The sequence below is a fragment of the Coregonus clupeaformis genome, unplaced genomic scaffold (assembly GCF_020615455.1).
Source record: "Coregonus clupeaformis isolate EN_2021a unplaced genomic scaffold, ASM2061545v1 scaf0575, whole genome shotgun sequence".
NCBI lineage: Eukaryota > Metazoa > Chordata > Actinopteri > Salmoniformes > Salmonidae > Coregonus > Coregonus clupeaformis.
Window position 1 is genome coordinate 68,821 of NW_025534030.1, and position 14,455 is coordinate 83,275.

At 42.3% G+C, this 14,455-nt stretch overlaps 1 pseudogene; it reads left to right on the forward strand.

Moving 5' to 3' along the window:
- Positions 1–9,543, forward strand: part of LOC123485103 — a 28,410-nt pseudogene extending 18,867 nt beyond the window's left edge.
- Positions 9,544–14,455: the final 4,912 nt, after the last annotated feature.

Genomic DNA, 14,455 nt, shown 5'->3' on the forward strand with positions numbered 1-14,455 from the left:
ATCTCTCTGGCACTGTTGGGGGATGGGTGGAGTGACCTTCATTAGGTGTTAAGACTCACAGGCAGGGGACTCTGTAACAAATCACCATTTTATTTGTCACATAGCCGTAAACAACAGAGTGTAGACTAACAGTGAAATGCCTACTTATGGGCCCTTCCAGCAATGCAAAGTAATAATAATTTGAAATAGTATTTAAAATTTTGAAATTAAAAAAATAACACAAGGAATAAATTGCAATGAGTAGCGATAACTTGGCTATATACACGGGAGTAGCAGTACCCAGTCGATGTGCGGGTGCGAGGTAATTGAGGTAGATATGTACATATAGGCAGGGATAAAGTGACTAGGCAACAGGATAGATAATAAACAGTAACAGCTTATGTGATGAGTCAAAATGGTGCAAAGGAGTCAATGCAGATATTCGGGTAGCAATTGGTTAACTATTTAACTAACTGTTACTTGGTCATGGCTTGGGGGTAGAAACTGTTCCAGGGGTCCTGTTAGTTTTCCAGACTTAGTGCATGTCCCGGTACTGCTTGCTGTGCGGTAGCAGAGAATAGTCTATGACATGGGTAACTGGAGTCTTAATCTTCACGTTTTTACCTTTCGGCACTCCTAACCATGACATTGGTATTTCTCTCCTAAAAGCGTTTGAATTTATCATGTTTAGGATTTAGCCTTTTGTGTTCCAAAAATCATATGTTTGAAAGGCAATATATAGATGCCTTTAGGACATAACAGCATTAGCTTGGTGCAATGAGAGCCCCATCCCCACTGATCTCTACTGAGAAGCTGAGGTTTCTGCGCTTCGACAGCCCAGCCCGGGACAGAGCTAGCTGTCTATGTAATTACAAGCCCTTTTAAAGCTACAGTCTGGCATTTGTTATTCAGCAAAACAGCAACCCTCTGAAATGACCATTGAACAAGATTCCCAGGAATCCAAGGTGCATGTAACACCACCACCTATTCTTCTATAATTGTGATCACTGAGTAACCCAATCTGCTGATCAATCAATTCTCTATGTAACACAAGATGTCTCCTCTATGCATATCATTAGGAGCTAATGGTCCCTTTTGACTCCATCTGAAATTAGAGACAGGCTATGAGCCTCAGACTTCTGCAGTTTTCAGGAAATGAACAAGGAGTCAGAAGAAAGAAAAATCTGATAATTGCTTTTCTGTCATAGACCAACTGTATTCCAGGAAAAGGCAGGGCTGTCTGTATCTGCAGTGTGGCGTCCTCTGGATCTCTACTGATGAGGATGTGCAAAACATGTGTTAACTAATAAGGATTATTATTAAGACTGTATATTCTGAAGGTAAATTTAATTAACGATGTGTTTCTTAATTTAGATGAAATAAGAGATAGGACAATTCAATCAAAGCCGCACATTGCATGAGTATCTATCTACAGTTCTGCACAATCTGGACACAGCCTGAGATTGCTTGAAATGACTTAAAGGCGGTGAATAATTTTCAGCAGACATTTTTATAACTTCAACACATCCTGTCTATGATCTGATCGTATCCATAAAGTTAGAATTATTTACGCTTGAGCCATAAAGTTTAATGCACCTCAATTTTCACCTGTTCACGAACTGGACGTCTGTACCACTGATGACATCTGGTTTGAATATTCCTCCTTGGCTCTGATCACCGTATTTATTAAAGTCTGTGGTGATGTAGGATTTAGTGTTTTGCCGCTGATATGGTCACAGTCAATTACATGGACAACTCTGCACATAACAAACCATATGGCTCATAGTCATCATAACTCATGGCTGAAATGGATGGGATCAACAGCACTCTGAGTGGAGACCAAGAAGCCCAAACCACCATGCTTTTAACCATTTTTGAATGAAGGACATATTTTTTAAATCTGAAGAACGAGAGATTCTATTCATACACTGAGCAAAAAAATTAAGGGGACATTTAAACAACACATCCTAGATCTGAATGAATGAAATAATCTTATTAAATACTTTTTCTTTACATAGTTGAATGTGCTGACAACAAAATCACACAAAAATCATCAATGGAAATCAAATTTATCAACCCATGAGTCTGGATTTGGAGTCACCCTCAAAATTAAAGTGGAAAAGCCACACTACAGGCTGATCCAACTTTGATGTAATGTCCTTAAAACAGAGTCAAAATGAGGCTCAATAGTGTGTACTTGGCCTCCACGTGCCTGTATGACCTCCCTACAACGCCTGGGCATGCTCCTGATGAGGTGGCGGATGAGTCTCCTGAGGGATCTCCTCCCAGACCTGGACTAAAGCATCTGCCAACTCCTGGACAGTCTGTGGTGCAACATGGCGCGAGACATGATGTCCCAGATGTGCTCAATTGGATTCAGGTCTGGGAGGCAGGCGGAGCCAGTCCATAGCATCAATGCCTTTCTCTTGCCACAGAAACTGCTGACACACTCCAGCCACATGAGGTCTAGCATTGTCTTGCATTAGGAGGAACCCAGAGACCCAGCAGCACCCAGCATATGGTCTCACAAGGGGTCTGAGGATCTCATCTCAGTACCTAATGGCAGTCAGGCTACCTCCCAAGCCGAGGCACATGTGGAGGGCTGTCGCGCCCCAAAGAAATGACACCCCACACCATGACTGACCGCCAAACCCGGTCATGCTGGAGATGGTGCAGGCAGCAGAAACGTTCTCACAGCAGGCGTCTCCAGACTCTGTCACGTCTGTCACATGTGCTCAGTGTAGACGGCTTTCATCTGTGAAGAGCACAGGGCGCCAGTGGCGAATTTGCCAATCTTAGTGTTCTCTGGCAAATACCAGACGTCCTGCACGGTGTTGGGCTATATGGCACAACCCCCACCTGTGGGCGTTGGGCCCTCATACCCTCATGGAGTCTGTTTTCTGACGGTTTGAGCAGACACATGCACATTTTGTGGCCTGCTGGAGGTCATTTTGCAGGGGCTCTGTAGTCTTTCCTCCTGCTCCTCCTTGTACAAGGCGGTAGCGGTCCTGCTGTTGGTTGTTGCCCTCCCTCGGCCTCCTCCCACGTCTCTGATGTGGCCTGTCTCCTGGTAGCGCCTCCATGCTCTGGACACTTCGTGACAGACACAGCAAACCTTCTTGTCACAGCTCGCATTGATGTGCCATCCTGGATGAGTTGCACTACACCTGAGCCACTTGTGTGGGTTGTAGACTCCGTCTCATGCTACCACTAGGTGAAAGCACCGCCAGCATTTTAAAGTGACCAAAACATCAGCCAGGAAGCATAGGAACTGAGAAGTGGTCTGTGGTCACCACCTGCAGAACCACTTCTTTATTGGGGTGTCTTGCTAATTGCCTATAATTTCCACCTGTTGTCTATTCCATTTTGCACAACAGCATGTGTGAAATGTATTGTCAATCAGTGTTTGCTTCCTAAGTGGACAGTTTTGATTTCACAGAAGTGTGATTGACTTGGAGTTACATTGTGTTGTTTAAGTGTTCCCTTTATTTTTGAGCAGTGTACATTACATTTACTATACAATAGTATGTGGACATCCTTCAAATTAGTGGATTTGGCTATTTCAGCCACACCGTTGCTGACAGGTGTATAAAATCGAGCACACAGCCATACAATCTCCATAGATAAACATTGGCAGTAGAATGGAGTTACTGAAGAGCTCCAGTGACTTTCAACATGGGTCCGTCATAGGATGCCACCTTTCCAACAAATCAGTTAAGTAAAATTTCTGCCCTGCTAGAACTGCCGGTCAACTGTAAATGCTGTTATATGAAGTGAAATGTCTGGGAGCAACAACAACACAGCCATGAAGTGGTAGGCCACACAAGCTCACAGGCAGGACACTTGAGAGTGCTGGGCGTAAAATCCTCTGTCTCGGTTGCAGCAGTCACTGCCGAGTTCTAAACTGCCTCTGGAAGCAATGTCAGCACAAAACTGTTCGTCAGGAGCTTCATGAAATGGGTTTCCATCCGAGCAGCCCCACACAAGCCTAAGATCACCATGCAATGCTATCGTCGGCTGGGTAGTGTAAAGCTTACCGCCATTGGACTCTGGAGCAGTGGAAGCAGCGTTCTCTGGAGTGATGAATCACGCTTCACCATCTGGCAGTCACGGCCAGACGAATCTGGGTTTGGCGGATGCCATGAAAACTATCTGCCCAAATGCATAGTGCCAACTAAAAGTTTGGTGGAGGAGGAATAATGGTCTGGTGAAGAGAAATCTTTATCTACAGCATACAATTACATTTCTAGACAATTCTGAGCATCCAGCTTTGTGGCAACAGTTTGGGAAGTCCCTTTCCTGTTTCAGCATGACAATGCCCCCGTGCACAAAGCAAAGTCCATGCAGAAATGGTTTGTGAGGATGGGTGTGGAAGAACTTAACTGGCCTGCACAGAGCCCTGACCTCAACCCCATTGAACACCTTTGGGATGAATTGGGCCGCCGACTGCGAGCCAGGCCTAGTGCCCAACCTCAGTGCCCGACCTCACTAGCTTCCCTTGTGATAAATGGAGCAAGTCCCCACAGCAATGTTCCAACATCTGGTGAAGCCTTCCCAGAAGAGTGGGAGGCTGTTATAGCAGCAAAGGGGACCAACTCCATATTAATAACCATGATTTTGGAATGAGATGTGGTCCTTTTGGCAAGTCGTATTGATACACTACATGACCAAAGGTTATAGGTAATCTTGGTAAGGCTGCCCATTGTTGTGGATGCACATCTTTGACATACAGTAAGTCTCTGCTGCTTGTGCCATGAGTGGAAACATAGTAACCTCCCTTTATTTTCTGTGTGATGTTTAGAGATCAGCTCCATAAAGCTGGCCAAAGGAGCAACAAGTGGCCCAGGCTAAGAGGCGGCCATGCCCCGTTGTGGGTGACATGAGGCCGCTGGCAGACGCCTGCCAGAACTTTGCAGCTCATCCCCTCCACCACCAAGACCTCCAGAAAGGCCTCCAGAAAGAACAAGGTGTAAATACACATCCTAGGGAAACTTAACAATGCCTGATGTCACACATGCTATTTTCCTCACCCCACTAACTGCTGCCTGGCCCAGTTTTCCTATTGAAAATTAACTGTGTTTGTCCAGCAGGCCTTGTTTCATCCTCAAATGGGTAAATCCTTTTTTTAACCGTGTGTAGTTGATTTTTTTGGTGCTCTGTCATCTCCTTCACTGTCTGACCCTTTGTCTGTTTCTCCTCCAGCTGAGCCAAGTTGAGTTTATCCAAGTGAATTTCAACCCTCTGTTTTAGGTCATTCTTAGCATTTTTGTCACAGGAATACATGAGCTCATAATGTCCCAGTGTTTGGTTGGTCTCAGGGACCCCTCACTTATCATTTCCTGGTAGCAGGGGCCAGCACAGCAACACCCAGTGCTTCAGGACGCTGTCACTGGGATTTGTGAGCCATGTTACATGACAAACCTGGATGGACATTCCCATATATTTTCCACATAGTACATTATGACAGAATCAGAGTGCCTGACACCACACCCAGCAAGCCAATACTACCCTACCTCACAGTATGGCCTTCAGCACATAATTAGTCAGACGTTAGTGAGGTGTAGAGGACAGATTTGGCTTCTGCTGACAGGGTTGCAGATAATAAAGGGCAATTTGACTTCGTTCAAACCAGAGGAAGAAGGAGGGGAACTGGGGTGTTGTCATTAGTCAGTTCCATTGCAAAATATTTGGTCTTTTGTTAAGCGTTTTCTGGCAAAACCGTTTACTCCAAGCGGAAAACATTTTGCAACAAAACCTCGGAGTTTCTATTCAACAAATGAGTAGGTCCTTCCCGTTTCATTCCATTTGGTTCTAAATGAAATGATAAACACACCAAGCGTTTTGCAATGGAATTCGAAAATGAGAGGAAGAAATCTACACTCCAATGTCAATCCTGCATGTAAATCAAGTCTGGTCTAGTTCTAAGAATTTCAATTGTGCATTATAACATTCCTCTTTTGGTTTCTGGATGCTTCCAGGGTTATTTAATAAGTCAAATTCAGCTCGGGAAAGCCCTCAGTGGAGCTTGTTGTGTAATGGGCAGTTTTTCACTCGGTCATAAATGTCTGGCAGTAATGCCTTGGAGCCAATGCCTTGCTTTTGTATTTTTAATGTGCTGCCGCAGCTCTCTCTCTCGCTCTCTGTCTGTTTCTATCTGTTTCTATCTGTATCTCTCTTCCCAAGCTTAAAGGTAAAGTAAACCAAGATGGCGAGCTCAGCTGAGCTTGCACATGACCTACCTCCTAATGGTAACTGTCAGACTCAAAGCAATTCACCATATAGGTCCGTGAAAGGGCCCTTTAGACTGTTCCAGTACAGGTAATTAGCCTTTTGGTTCTTCACAAAGCCTTCCATCAGAGTCCATGGAGACATGGTTGCTGGCAGTGGTAAGGTTGGCTCACTTCTCACATTATTCAGGAGTCCAAAATAGCAGGCACTATAAAGAAGGTCAAAGAAAAGTTTATTTGTTGATGAAAGGCAGTCTTTTGATGAAGATTCAGGGGAGATGGATGTAGAGTATTGCTTTTGTACCAGTTAGATGTGCCTGTTGTATATTCATACAAGTAAAAGGCCCTAATACTGGTCTGTCAGGTTGACATATGGAGGTATTTGAAGTCTGAAACAGGGATCCTAACATAAGCCAAGGCCAAGGATGTCAGTATAATGTGTATGAAGTGTAAACAAGACAGGCTTATGACCAACAGCTATGTGACACTGGAATTCCTCCTGACCGATGATTTGTTTGACAATGTTTACGATTAATGTTCCTTCAATTCCCACCTTTATCAAATCCTAAAACTGTTCATTATCTTTTTGATGTTCTTTTTTATGGAATAAGAGGAACTGTACCTGCACTGTCACCCCCAGAGATGAAGGTTGTTCTTCTTTGACACTGACAGACACCTCTAGAAGAAGATTGGGGTTGTGTGGTTCATTATACAACTCAACCAGTGTAAGAGTGCAGACAGCGCCTGTACATGTTGGCCTACCATGACAACTTAGTCTCTTGCGTCTATGTAATAGATAGAATGTTTGTTAGGAAAAGTGTGTATGTACAGTGGGGTCTGAAATTATTATTACAAACTAATAGATGAGCAACAATGACTGTATAAAACAAATCATGAAATGTATTTATTCTTTCTTTTATACTAATACAATTGCTCAGATAAAGAGATTTTGTTTAACAAGTAATCCTTTTCCTTAAGGTAGGGTCAAAATTATTGACACCCTGTTTCAATACCTCACCTTGCGAGTTAATGGCAATGACCTTTTCTTAAGCGTTTTATGAGTTGGAGAACACATTGGGAGGGATCTTAGACCATTCCTCAATACAGAATCCCCTTCCAGATCATTGATGTCCTTTGTCTGCTCTTATGGACTGCCCTCTTCAATTCAAACCACAGGGATTTCAATGGTTTTCCAGAGTCTGGAGACTGAGATGGCCTTTGCAAAATGTTGATTTTGTGGTCAATTCATCATTTTTTTGTGGATTTTAATGTGTGCTTTGAGTTATTGTCTTGCTGGAAGATCCACTTGCGTGAATTTCAGCTTCCTGGCAGAGGCAACCAGGTTTTTGGCTAAAATGTCCTGGTACTGGATAAAGGGCGTGATACGTTGACCTTAACAAGGGCCCCAGGACCAGTGGGACCAAAATAGTCCCATAACATCAGATCCACCACCATATTTAACAGTAGGTATGAGGATCTTTTCTGCTCATGCATTCTCATTTTGAAGCCAAACCCTGCACGGTGTGCGTAGCCAATGAGCTATATTTTTCATGTCATCCAGCAAATGTAAACACCTGGAGTTTGCTAAGCGGCATTAGCACTTGGATTGGAACCGGTGATTTGGTCAGATGACATGACAATGAAGCTCTTTGGCCGCACACCAGTATTGGGTTTGGCGTTGAAATGAAGGAATGCATATGCAGAAAAGAACCCCATACTAATATAAAAAATGGTGGTGGTGAATCTTTGATGAAATCCAAATCACATTTTGTGGCCACATGCAGGCTCCACAACAGGTGCAGACATTACAGTGAAATACTTACTTACAGCCCTTAATTAACGTTGCATTTATTTTTAATAAAAAAAGTAAAATAAAACAACAAAAAAGTGTTGAGAAATAACAGTAGGAGGCTATATATACAGGGAACCGATTGCAAAGTCAATGTACAAAATATAATTCTCTGAGCAATTGTATTAGTATAAAATATATATATTTTTTGTACAATATAGGTCAGTATATGAATTATATACCTCACCTTATGAGCAAAACATTTTGGCGGCCTCCCTCGTGGCCAATGGAATATATTTATTTTTTTAGATTTAATTTCATTTCCTGCAATTCTACACATTTTGACATAGAGGCGGAGATAAGATTATGCAAATGTTGGATGCAAATGTTTACAGTTTTTAAAGCGATAACTGATGATCAATTGAATTACATCCCACAGTCGGTAATTCGACCATGCTTACCCTACAAGTTTGGATAGCTGGCCACTAGACTAATTTACAAATCAATTAGATTTTTTGCTGACATGGGCTAATTGGTATTTGCTAATGCACAACCACAATTTGAAATTACCTTATGTGTATTCTATTATTCTAACTATCAACGTGGAATTGAGACCCCGGTGTGATCTGCCAATTTGCCCATCCTGTTATAAACTTAAAACCTTCAGGCATAATTGACTAACTAGCTATTCAGCCAACACAATCTCTCTTCAGTTGCAAGATATCAAGTTCTCAGTTGTGTTCCATCTGTGTTATTATGGGCAGAGTTGATATTTATGATGATAATATTTGATTAATTACCCAATTGAACTCTTGTAGCCGTCCTGTCCTGGATGGACCTTTTAGACTAGACTGTGTGTTTACTGTAACTCCACAAGGCTGTTTCACCTTTGACCTTTGGCTTCCCCCACTGCCTCCAAGCTAGCTGCAGTTCCTTGACCCCTCTGTTGAAAAAACACGAATTTATTTGTATTGAAATAGTTTTAATTCGCAAGCATGAAGTCCGTGTCTACCCTTTTCCTCTTGTCTGTCAAACTTGTCACAACTCGCAAGAGCCTGTGTTTGTCCCGTCATGCCCTTATGTCTTTGCTGATGTTTGATAAACTCAACATCCAATTTGCAATAGCAAACAAGGTTTTTCTGGACCTTGCAACTTGGCATGGTTAATTGATGGACAAGGCCAGAATGGATCATTGGTGGATCCAGCTCAGTTGGCCGGCCTCCATCTCTCTCTGTCTGTTGTTAATACCACACTTGTGAAGCACTCGTCTGTCTGGCCCCAGTCCTAAAGAACTAAACACATACAAGACAGTCCTAACTATGGCACTGCCTGGAACCAGTCGCACATGGATAGCACATTGTATTTCCTGACTGCCATTTTTTACCCTTGTTTTAACCATGTCATTTTCCATATGAAATCAGTCACTTCTTGACCATCTTTCTCATTTTGTCTTTCCCCCTCTCAGGCCAGTGAAGAAGAAGCCAGAACCAACAGACTTTAGCCTGATGAAGCCAGCACAGAAACGCAAACTCCTGTAAGACCTTCTCATTAACCTGTATACCTGACCATGTGGCCAAACCACCACTGATGATCTCCTGTAGCTCAGTTGGTAGAGCATGGCCGCCTGCCCAACACCAGGGTTGTGGGTTCGAATTCCACAGGGGGCCAGTATGAAAAATGTATGCACTGTAAGTAAGCTCTGGATAAGAGCGTCTGCTAAATGACTAAAATATAAATGTCTGGCTTATTATTCTCCATGAGAAAATGACATGAAGCTAAAATGAAAATGTTATCCTGCTGATTATCAAACAGCAAGATAATAACTATTTATCTCTTTATTTACATTTTTAATATTATTATTACTCTTGAGAAAAAAAAATGTATTACCTTACAACCTTCAATTTTTGTTTTGATCTCAGGAGAGTGAGATGGCCGGTTTAGTGAAGCTGTGAAGAACCTGGCACGGCAAGTAAACTCTGGCAGGTATTAGTGAGCATCTGAGGAAGAGACTGAAACTGGGAAGAGGAGCGGGGGCCTGGCTAACCTGTTAGACTGGAGACGCCATTTTGGATCTGCAGTTGAGCGATCCCCCCACCCACCCAGAGACATGGATCATGTTTGGGATCGACTACATTGCATTAAAGCAGCTGCAGACTTATTTATTTGATCTAAAAATAGCCTTGCATCGAAATAACTACTTGTAATTATTTGTAGATCAGTCAGAAATTGATGCTTTGGTACAGCCATGACACAAAAGAGCCCAACATTTATTTAAAAACCCTGATGCACATCCCTGTACCTATTCACAATCTTGCAATGCAAAATCAATGAGAACTTTTGGTTAAGTGGTTTTGGTCAATGTCTTTTCCATGATAAAACATCGGTGGATGTACAGAGTTGTCAAATGTGTGCATTTTACAACACCTCATTTGATAATGCCCCCAGTTCTGGAGAAGTTGGAAATGAATAGTTTACTTTTGTGGATGAGGAAAAAGAAACTGATGTTGTAAATGTTGAGAATAGAACTGTCATTCAATGTCTCCTTTCAATTTTTGTACAGTATCTCTTTCACATTTCTTTTGAAGCAATATTAAAAATGCAATACAGTACATTCCATTTTGTCCCTTCATTTTGTATAACACAATGTATGTTTCACATCTTTGTGATATTGGTTAATATGAATTTAGATCAGATTTTTGATGGATATGGAACATGAAAGATTCCATTGTGGAAGTCATGTTCTGAATTCATTATAATTGAAACTTTGCGATCTGTAATCCCAAGGCTGAGGCAGCAGCAGCATATCCATAGAAACCAACCGGTCATATCAGCCAAGGAGCCGCCAAAAGTAGCAACGGCGGTGTGCTCACGCAAGGTCCAAGAAATAGAAAGGAAACATCTTCAGCCTAGAACTGATGATAAACATGGATGTAGATGGACACTTCAGACTGTTAGGCGACAGATGCTGTGTCCCAAATGGCACAATCAGTACTCTGTTGTCTTTTTGGGCCCAGGTCAAGAATAGTGCATAATAGCCCGAATAGGATGCCAGTTGGGACTTAGCCAGAGGTACAGCCTCCTCCGGAGGAAGATGAAGAGGGGACGAGGAAGGGTGGGATTGGGCTAGTTGGGGGGAGGGGGGCCTGGGGTTCATTTCCCATTCAGGCACCAATCTGATTACATTTGAGGAGAAATAGCCAATTAATGAAGGCATGTTTATTGCCAGCACAGGCCATTAGCACTCTTAAGCCCAATGCATGAAATGATTGGAGGGAATATCTATAGACCATAGTGCTGGGTGAGTCCTAATCAGAGTTGTGTAGGCGATACATGTTTAGTACTCCCATGTAACAGGACATTCTGCCCTTCATATCAACACAGAATGAAGACTGATAGCCAGTGGACCTACAGTAAGAATGAAGACTGATAGCCAGTGGACCTACAGTAAGAATGAAGACTGATAGCCAGTGGACCTACAGTAAGAATGAAGACTGATAGCCAGTGGACCTACAGTAAGAATGAAGACTGATAGCCAGTGGACCTACAGTAAGAATGAAGACTGATAGCCAGTGGACCTACAGTAAGAATGAAGACCGATAACCAGTGGACTTACAGTAGATTGACCCTGTGGTCCTCTATAGCTCAGTTGGTAGAGCATGGCACTTGCAATGCCAGGAAAGTGGGTTTGAGTCTGAGACCACCCGTATGTTACATATATGCACGTGTGACTCCTAGTCTCTGGATAAAAGCGTCTGCTAAATAGCATATATATTATATTTTGTTGATGGAGGATAGGTCTCCGCTACTCCATTATGAATCATGTCAGCCTCTATGAAGAGTTATTGCATTACATGGGCTTATGGCAGTTTATAGTGCAAATATCAGTCCGCTATTACCCGATTTACAGGCTTATGTTTTCGGAATGGGCGTGACTTTGTAACAAGCAAAGCAGTTCAGTTTCACTGCCTATTTCAAAATGATATATATGGAATTTTTTATTCTGTATATGTTATTGGGGTTACACTAGTCTCTTGTGACAGGATGGGTGTGAGGTTGAGGATTACTCTGACAGCCTTGTGGTGATTGCTCTATTCTCCGTCAGTATAGGGCCTTTAAATTACTTAGTGCTGTTATTACTGTGAGGCCAGTGCCTGCGAAAGGAGAAGTACAGTGCGTGATATCTTTCTCTTAGGAGTGTGATATGTTTTTTAACTGAAACTGCAAATAATGATCTGTTGCTCTCCACTCTACATGAGCGATGTGTTGTCTTGTCTATTCATTTTCGTAAACACATATCCTTGGGTGGTGTAGATGTATTTGCTACAGCCAGGATGTTTTAATGTCTGTCTGTTGTATTAGTCTGTATCTGTTTCGCCTGTTTCCGTTCCTCCAAGCCCAGCTGCCCTATTTCTCATACATGACTCATACTGTAGTTCTATTGGCCATCTCAGTACCATCCTGGGTAGGCTTAGCTGGTAAAAAACAACAACAAACATCCTCTATGACTGTTTCATTAGAGTCATGTACTACACAGTCATCCAAATTATTAACCTACTCATTAATGAGGAAATGGTGCGTTATTCAATACCGACTATACAGAATTACTCCATCAGCAAAAAAAAAACTACAGTAGCACCCTAGAGGTGAGATTCCCATATCCCCATGTCTTTAGTGGATCTGATGGTTAACTAACTAGAAGTGACTGTGCGCCACAATGCTCTGTCGTCAGCTTCAGTTTTCAGGACATTGGGGAGTGACTCACCCATACACACCAGGTGCAAGCTATTATGTGATTCATACATGAAGCCAGCGGTGTTGTGTGTGTGTGGTTTGAACACTTTCCTTGCTCATCAATGTTTTGGCTGGCTGGCTCCTGTGGAGGCGTCTTCAAGGCTGTTTGCAGACATGACTGATCGCTAAGTTGCTCTTCCTCCAGGCAGGTGAGGTGAGTTAGTAGAGTCTTAGACACACACACACACATATTCTGTAGTCTTTATTTATCTGCCCTTTATTTAGTGATTTAATGTAAATATTGAAACATACTAATAGGCCCACTGCTTTTGTAACCAAGGATTCACGAGTATATTCACTGTTCAGTGCAGTGAGAACCTGTCAATAATGAATGACATTGCAGAAAAGTAGCACATTTAATGTATATTATATTGTATGATTGTTTCCAAATGTGGCCATGACAACATATTTACAGATATTCTAAATTATTGATTGATGTGCAATGCGATGATCAATGAGCATACTGTAGTTATTGATTGATTAAGTATCATCCTATTGAATATTAAAATATGCTAAATTATACATTGAACCAAAATATAAAAACGCAACATGTAAAGTGTTGGTCCCATTTTCATGACCTGAGAATAAAAAGATAGCGAGAGGGTGTTCATACCCATAAAAGTGCAATTGGCAGCGCTGACTGCAGAAATGTACACCAGAGCTGTTGCCAGATAATTGAATGTTCATTTCTCTTTATGTAGCCGCCTCCAACGATAGTTTTAGAGATTTGTCAGTACTGTATGTACAACCAGCCTCACAGACCACAGACCCACGTGTATGGCGTCGTGTGGGTGAGGCGGATTACTGATGTCAACGTTGTGAACAGGGTGCCCCATGGTGGCGGTGGGAGTATGGGCAGGTATAAGCTACGGACAACAAACACAATTGCATTTGTGAATGGTAATTTGAATGCACAGAGATACTGTGGCGAGATCCTGAGGCCCATTGTTGTACCATTCATCCGACGCCATCACCTCATGTTCCAGCATGATAATGCACGGCCTCATGTCTGCAAGGATCTGTACACAATTCCTGGAAGCTGAAAATGTCCCAGTTCCTCCATGGCTGCATACTCCCTGGAGCATGTCACCCATTGAGCACGGCAGGATGCTCTGGATCGGCGTGTACGACAGCATGTTCCAGTTCCCGCCAATATCCAGCAACCCCGCCCCCAGCCATTGAAGAGGAGTGGAACAACATTCCACAGAGCCACAATCAACAGCCTGATCAACTCCTATGCAAAGGAGATTTGTTGTACTGCATGAGGAAAATGGTGGTCACACCAGATACTGACTAGTTTCTGATCCATGCCCCTACCATTTTTTTAAGGTATACTGTGACCAACAGATGCATATCTGTATTTCAAGTCATGTGAAATCCATAGATTAGATGGATTAATTTTTATTTTATTGACTGATTTCCTTATAATATTTTTTGTTCCAGTGTACAATAATTTATGCCTGATCTCTTCAAAGATATAGTCAATTAACTATAAATAATTGTTTTACTTAAATTAAACTGAAATAAATTAAATATCAAATTCTCTGTTTTAGTCAGTGTCACTGTTTTGGGGACAATTGCTTCACAGTATTTAATGTTCCATTCACAAGTGGATGAAAGGGACAGTATTTGGAAGATTATGAGGAGGGAAGGGAACTTTGCCATTTTT